General features: G+C 41.6%; 1 long non-coding RNA gene across 1 annotated transcript in view; it reads right to left on the reverse strand.

The window, feature by feature from the left end:
• LOC109488663 overlaps window positions 1-7,975 on the reverse strand; it is a 108,397-nt gene that overhangs the window by 23,763 nt on the left and 76,659 nt on the right. The gene's annotated exons all lie outside the window — the stretch shown is intronic.

Genomic DNA, 7,975 nt, shown 5'->3' on the forward strand with positions numbered 1-7,975 from the left:
CTTCCTTGTCAGTGGGTTAGGCCTGTCCCTCTGTTGCTGTTCCAGTTTCTTGAGGTGAGAATATAGAAACTGCATTTTAGATTTTTCTATTCTTTTGAGTGAGGCTTGGATGGCTATGTATTTCCCCCTTAGGACTGCCTTTGCAGTATCCCCTAGGTTTTGGACCGTTGTGTTTTCATTCTCATTGGTCTCCATAAATTGTTTAAATTGATTTTTGATTTCCTGGTTTATTGAGTCATTCTTGAGCAGGATGATTCTTAGTCTCCAAGTGTTTGAGTTTCTTCCAAATTTTTCCTTGTGGTTGAGTTCCAATTTCAGAGTGTTGTGGTCTGAGAATATGGAGGGGATAATTTCCATCTCTTGGTTTCGTTTGAGACCTGTTTTGTGTCCCAGAATATGGTTTATTCTTGAGAATAGGAGTAGGAGTTAAGATGGCGGAGGAGTAGGGGATCCCTTTTTTCAGCCAGTCCCCTGAGTTGAGCTGGATATGTACCAGACCAGCCTGAAAATCCATGGAATCAGCCTGAGATGCAGGAAGATACATCTGGTTCTCTACAAATGAACTTCTCCAGCACTGAGTATTGAGGTATGAAGCAGGGAGCCATGAAACCACGCACAGATATCAGAAGTTAAACGGAAGGGGGAGGGAGACGCCGTGTCTGTGGCACCGGGAAGCAGTAGCCACCTGCACGGGGGAGGGGGCGGACCGCGGATGGAACCCACGAGACAGCAGAATGAGACCCTGAGCTAGGAGTGAGTCCCACCAGACTTCCCACGGAACTCCGGAACTCTGTTGTGCTCACTGGATCCAGACTGAGACTGGGAGCTCCAGGACCGTGCGCAGGGTGGCTGGCAGCTGGCGGCTTGTGGCTGGCGGCTTTAGAAACACAAAGGACAGAGACACGCCAGCCCTGGAAGTGATGGCTGAGACGTCGAGTGTGGGGCGCACATCCTGGGACACTGCAGAGTAGAGCAGCACCAACAGAAACAGAGTTAAAGTGGCCAGAACATCAGTGGAGAGTGGTCCGCAGTCCCTCTGTTCGGAGACAGAGGCTGAGATTTGGCCACTGCTGCTCTGACTCTCCGAAGAGGCACAGCAGACTGCCAGGGAAAGCCGCCAGGGAACAAAAGCCTGGAAATACCGTCTCACAGCGTGCCCATCCCCATCCCCCCTCACAGGGGACTTTAGACTCTACCCAAACAGGGTTGCCTGAGTATTGGCGTGGCAGACCCCTCCCCCAGAAGGCAGGCTGAAAAATCAAGAAGCCCACATCCCAGGGCACCTGAGTGGTGCAGTCATTAAGCACCTGTCTTTGACTTAGGGCGTGATCCCAGCATTCCGGAAAGGAGTCCCTCATCGGGCTTCTCCACTGGGAGACTGCTTCTTCCTCTCCCACTCCCCTGCTTGGGTTCCATTTCTTGCTGACTGTCTGTCTCTCTCTCTCTCTCAAATAAATAAATAGAATCTTTAAAGAAGAAGCCCACATCCTTAAGATACCTATAAAAGAAGGGCGCACAGCCTGGGTCCCAGTCAATAATTTGGGCTCTGGACAACCCCGCAACCTCTCCTCATCAGAATGACGAGAAGGAGAATTCCCCCCCCCCAGAAAAGAAAAGACAATGAGCCTGTGGCCTCTGCCACAGAAATAATGGATATGGGTGTAACCAAATTATCAGAAATGGAATTCAGAGCAACAATGGTCAAGATGATGAGTAGACTTGAAAAAAGCATTAGAGAAAACATTGCTGAGAATATAGAATCCCTAAGGGCAGAAATGAGAGCGAATCTGACAGAAATAAAGAATTCTATGAGCCAAATGCAGTTAAAACTAGAGGCTCTGATGGCCAGGGTCACCGAGGCAGAGGAACGCATTAGTGAATTGGGGATGGGTTAGTAGAAGAAAAAATGAAAATAGAAGCTGGACATAAAAAAATTCATGCCCACGAATGTAGGTTATGGGAGATTACTGACTCAATGAAATGATCCAATGTCAGAATCATCTGCATCCCTGAGGGGGTGGAGAAAAACAGAGATCTAGAAGAGATATTTGAATAAATTGTAGCTGAAAACAGGGAAACAAACATTCATGTCCAAGAGGCAGAGAGGACCCCACCCAAGCTCAACCACGACAAACCTACACCACGTCACATCATAGTGCAATTTGCAAATATTAGATCCAAGTTTACAGTATTAAAAGCAGCCAGGGCAAAGAAATTTCTCACGTACCAAGGCAAAGGTATCAGAATTACGTCAGACCTGTCTACACAGACCTGGAATGAGAGAAAGTTTGGGGGGGGCATTTTTAAAGCTCTTTCAGAGAAAAACATGCAGCCAAGGATCCTTTATCCAGCAAGGCTGTCATTCAGAATTGATGGAGAAATAAAGACGTTCCAAAATCGCCAGTCATTAACCAATTTCGTAACCATGAAACCAGCCCTACAGGAGATATTAAGGGGGGTTTATATAAAGGTAAAAAGGCCCCAAGAGTGATACAGAGCAAAAAGTCAAACCGATACAAACGAAGACTTTACTGGCAACATGGCATCATTAAAATCATATCTCTCAATAATCTCTATCAATGTAAATAGCTTGAATGCTCCCATAAAATGCCACAGGGTTGCAGATTGGATAAAAAGAAATGACCCATCCATCTGCTGCCTACAAGAGACTCATTTTGAACCCAAAGATACATTCAGATGGTCAGTGAAGGGATGGAGTACCATCTTTCACACAAATGGACCTCAAAAGAAAGCTGGGGTGGCAATTCTCATATCAAATAGTTTGGATTTTAAACTAAGGACTATAGTTAGAGACACAGAAGGGCACTATATTTTTCTTAAAGGATGTATCCAACAAGTGGATATGACAATTATAAATATCTATGCCCCCAACAGGGGAGCAGCAAGATACACAACAGGGGAGCAGCAAGATACTAAACCAGAATAAAGAGACATATAGATAAAAATACATTAATGGTAGGGACCTCAACACCCCACTATCAGAATTAGACAGAACACCATGGCAAAAACTAAGCAAAGAATCAAAGGATTTGAATGCCATACTCGACTAGTTGGACCTCATAGATATATATAGAACACTACACCCCAGAACCAAAGAATACTCATTCTATTCTAATGCCCATGGAACATTCTCAGTGTGGTTTTGATTTGAATTTCCCTGATGGCTAATGAGAATCGCATTTCTTGACAAGGCAGATGTCCATAACATCAAGCAGGTGTGAGGAAGGTGAGAGGTAGCATCTGAGTGATGCACAAGTGCTCCAGGTAGAGCTGGCAAGGACTCAGAAATATTTGGGAATGTAAGACAGAAATTGTCCAACAAGTCATTACAAGGTGACAAGTAGTTGTCAAACTGGCAGCAGTGAATGATGTTGCTTAGGTCTGTAAGGTATGCATCTTTAAGTTGGCTTCATGTCACTGCTGATTTCAGTGGTGGAAGCATCCAGGGTCACTCATAGTTAAGCTAATCCAAGTGGGGAAATGGGCTCTACAATATACAACTTCTATGACTATATTTGAAGCATCCTAAAGGAGAGTTCATTAGGGAAGAATCAAACGGATTGAAGATCACCTGACTCTTGAGCCACCAATTTTATTCCAGGAATTTATTATTAGGAAATATTTATGCATGTACACAAAGATTTTATACATCAGGATACTCAATTAAGCATTGTATCTAATACCAAAACATTGATAATTATCAATGGGTAATGGTTTCAATAATTGATGGGTGTCTATGTGTTGGGATTGTACAGCAGCCATTAAAAAGAACGTTGTAAAAGAATGGTTATTCTTATTGGAAAACATTCAGATTATATTAATAACACAAGCAGACCCCAAGCAATATAAACAAAAAAGAGTCTTTTAATAATGTATATATGTGTGTAGATTTATAGAAAAATACATTGACACTAAATACAGTAAAATATAACCAGTTATTTCTGTGTACCCCTTCCTTCCTTCCTTCCTTCCTTCCTTCCTTCCTTCCTTCCTTCCTTCCTTCCTTCCTCCTTCCTTCCTTCCTCCCTCCCTTCTTCCCTTCCCCCCTCCCTATTCCTCACTCTCTCTTCCTTCCTTTCTTTCTCTTTCTCCTTTTTTGAATAGCTCTGTTTTTCTACACTATATATTATATACTGTTATTTTATGGTTTTTAAAGCTTCAGACCATGATATTCAAAAAAATATAGAAGTCAGCGAAAATGTTGCTGACTAGAGAAACTGTATGTCTGCCCATCCAGAACATTTCTGAGGCACTGAAGCCCAAGAGTGGAGGATCTTTGTTGGAGTAGCCATGATGTCTCTCCACCCTACATATTCCCACCTTAGCTCTTCCAACTTCTGGTAGGGACCCTGGGTACTCCAACACCCCCATCACACTCACAGCCCCAGGAACCCATATCCAGCTCACTGCCTTGGAGAGCTGATGCCAGTCAAGGGTTAAAAGAGGATTTGTCCCCTTCCTGTCTCAGGGCCTTGTCTTCCCTCAGCTGCTCTTCTCCTCTTGGCCTGGCAAAATTGTAACCCATTGGATTATTTCAGTGTGAAGAGATTGAGGTCATAACTATCCACAAGTTGGCAAACTTCAGGCCTACAGCCTGGTTGCTCATGTCGACTGTGCAGATAAAGAAATGCATATTTGGTTTCTTTTTGTGGTTCTTCCTTGTTTCTCAAACCATCACTTTTCCTTGTCCTACCACAACTATGATCTCCATAACTTTTAAAAATAGATTTTCCCTGACTCAGATACAAAGTGGTGATTGGACAAGTTCTCTGTACTTACATATTTCTGACTCAAAAAAATTGTTATTTCTGGGTATTTAGCTCAATCATATTTTAATTTTTTTATAATAATTTTTTATTATGTTATGTTAGTCACCATAGAGTATATCATTAGATTCTGATATAATGTTCCATGATTCATCATTTGCGTATAACACCCAGTGATCCATGCAATATATGCCCTCCTTAAAACCCATCACTTGCCTATCCCAATCCCCGATCCCCCTCGTCTCTGAAGCCCTCAGTTTGTTGCTCAGAGTCCATAGTCTCTCATGGTTCATCCCCCCTTCTGTTTACCCCCCCTTCATTCTTCCCTTCCTTCTCCTACAGATCTACCTATTTCTTATGTTCCATAAATGAGTGAAACCTTATGATAATTCTGTTTCTCTGCTTGGCTTATTTCACATAGCATAATCTCCTCCAGTCCCATCCATGTTGCTGCAAATGTTGTGTAATTGATCTTTCTGATGGCTGAGTAATATTCCATTGTATATGGACCAAATCTTCTTAATCCAGTCATCTGGTGAAGGGCATCTCAGCTCCTTCCACAGTTTAGCTATTGAGGACAATGCTGCTATGAACATTGGGGTGCATATGGCCCTTCTCTTCACTACTTCTGTATCCTTGGGGTAAATACCCAGTAGTGCAATTGCTGGATCTTAGGGTAGCACAATTTTTAACTTTTTAGGGGACCTCCACACTGTTTTCCAAAGTGGCTGTACCGACTTGCATTCCCACCAACAGTGTAAGAGGGATCCCCTTTCTCCGCATCTCCTCCAACATTTGTTGTTTCCTGCCTTGTCCATGTTTGCCATTCTAACTGGACTAAGGTGGCATCTCAGTGTAGTTTTGATCGGAATTTCCTTGATAGCTAATGATTTTGAACATTTTTTCATGTGTCTGTTAGTCATTTGTATGTCTTCACTGGAACAGTGTCTGTTCATATCTTCTACCCACTTTTTGATTTCATTATTTGTTTCCCATGTATTGAGTTTGAGAATTCTTTGTAGATCTTGGATACCAGTATTTTATCTGGAGTGTCATTTGCAAATATCTTCTCACATTCCGTGGGCTGCCTCTTAGGTTTTTGACTGTTTTCTTGGCTGTGCAGAAGCTTTTTATCTTGATGAAGTCCCACGAGTTCATTTTTTCTTTTGTTCCTCTTGTCTTTGGAGATGTGTCATGAAGAAAGTTGCTGTGGCTGATCTCAAAGAGGTAGCAGCCTATGTTCTCCTCTAGGATTTTTATGGATTCCTGTCTCACATCGAGGTCTTTCATCCATTTGGAGTTTATCTTTGTGTATGGTGTGAGAGAGTGGTAAAGTTTCATTCTTTTGCATGTAGCTGACCAATTTTCCCAGCACCATTTATTGAAGAGACTGTCTTTTTTCCACTGGATGTTTTTTCCTGCTCTGTCAAAGATTAGTTGCCCAAAGAGCCAAGAGTCCATTTCTGGCGTCTCTATTCTGTGCCATTGGTCTATGTGTCTGTTTTTGTGCCAATACCATGCTGTCTTCATGATCATGGCATTGTAGTATAGCTTGAAATCCGGCAACATGATGCCCCCAGCTTTGTTTTTCCTTTTCAACAATTCCTTGGCGATTCGGGGCCTTTTCTGGTTCCACACAAATTTAAGGGCTATTTGTTCCAGTTCTTTGAAAAAAGTCATTGGTATTTTCATGGGGATAGCATTGAAAATATAGATTGCTCTGGGTAGCATAGACATTTTAACTATGTTAATTCTTCCGATCCATGAGCATGGAATATTTTTTCCATCTTTTTATGTCTCCCTCAATGTCTTTCAAGAGTGATTTATAGTTTCTAGAATATAGATCCTTTACATCTCTGGTTAAGTTAATTCCGAGATAATGTATGGTTGTTGGTGCTATTGTAAATGGAATGGATTCTCTAATTTCTCTTTATTCAGTCTCATTGTTTGTGTATAGAAATGCAACTGATTTCTGAGCATTGATTTTGTATCCGGCCACATTACTGAATTGCTCTATAACTTCTAGTAGTTGTGGGTGGGGTCTTTTCGGTTTTCCATATAGAGTATCATGTCATCTGTGAAGAGAGACAGTTTGATTTCTTCCTTGCCTATTTGGATACATTTTATCCCTTTTTGTTGTCTGATCGCTGTTTCAAGGTCTCCTAGTAATATGTTGAATAATACTGGCGAGAGTGGTCAACCTTGTCGTGTTCCTGATCTTAAGGGTAAGGCTTCCAGCTTTTCCCCATTGAGAATGATACTCGCTGTAGGATTTTCATAGATGGCTTTTATGAAATTGAGGAATGTACCCTCTATCCCTTCACTCTGAAGAGTGTTAATAAGGAAACAATGCTCTATTCTGTCAAATGCTTTTTCTGCATCAAATGAGAGGCTCATATGATTCTTGACACTTTTCTTGTTGATATGATCTATCACACTGATCAATTTGCGAATGTTGAACAACCCTTCCATCCCAGGGATGAATCCCACTTGGTCGTGATGGATAATCCTTTTAATGTAATCTTGGATCCTAGTAGCTAGGATCTTGTTGAGAATTTTGGCAACCATATTCATCAGGGATATTGGTCTGTAATTCTCCTTTTTGATTGGGTCTTTACCTGGTTTGGGGATCAAGGTCATACTGGCCTCATAGAATGAGTTTGGTAGTTTTCCTTCTGTTTCTATTTTTTGAAAAAGCTTCAGGAGAATAAGTATTATTTCTTCTTTGAATGTTTGGTAGAATTCCCTGGGGAGTCCGTCAGGACTCTTGTTTTTCGGGAGGTTTTTGATCACTACTTCAATCTCTTCATAATTAATTGGTCTGTTAAAATAATCAATTACTTCCTGTTTCAGTCTTGGTAGTTTATAGGTTTCTAGGAAGGCATCCATTTCTTCAAGGCTGTTTAATTTATTGGCATAAAGCTGTTGATAAAACTTTCTAATGACCCTTCCTATTTAATTGGTGTTGGTCGTGTTCTCTTCCTTTTCATTCATAATTTTATTAATTTGGGTCCTTTCTCTATTCTTTTGAAGAAGTCTGGCCAGGGGCTTTTCGATCCTGCTTATTCCTTCAAAGAACAAGCTTCAAGTTCTGTTGATCTGCTCTACTGTGCTCCTGTTTCTAATTCATTGATCTCTGCTCTAATCTTGATCAACTGCCTTCTCGTGCATGGGTTAGGCCTGTTCTT

The sequence above is a fragment of the Ailuropoda melanoleuca genome, chromosome 2 (genome assembly GCF_002007445.2).
Source record: "Ailuropoda melanoleuca isolate Jingjing chromosome 2, ASM200744v2, whole genome shotgun sequence".
Lineage (NCBI taxonomy): Eukaryota > Metazoa > Chordata > Mammalia > Carnivora > Ursidae > Ailuropoda > Ailuropoda melanoleuca.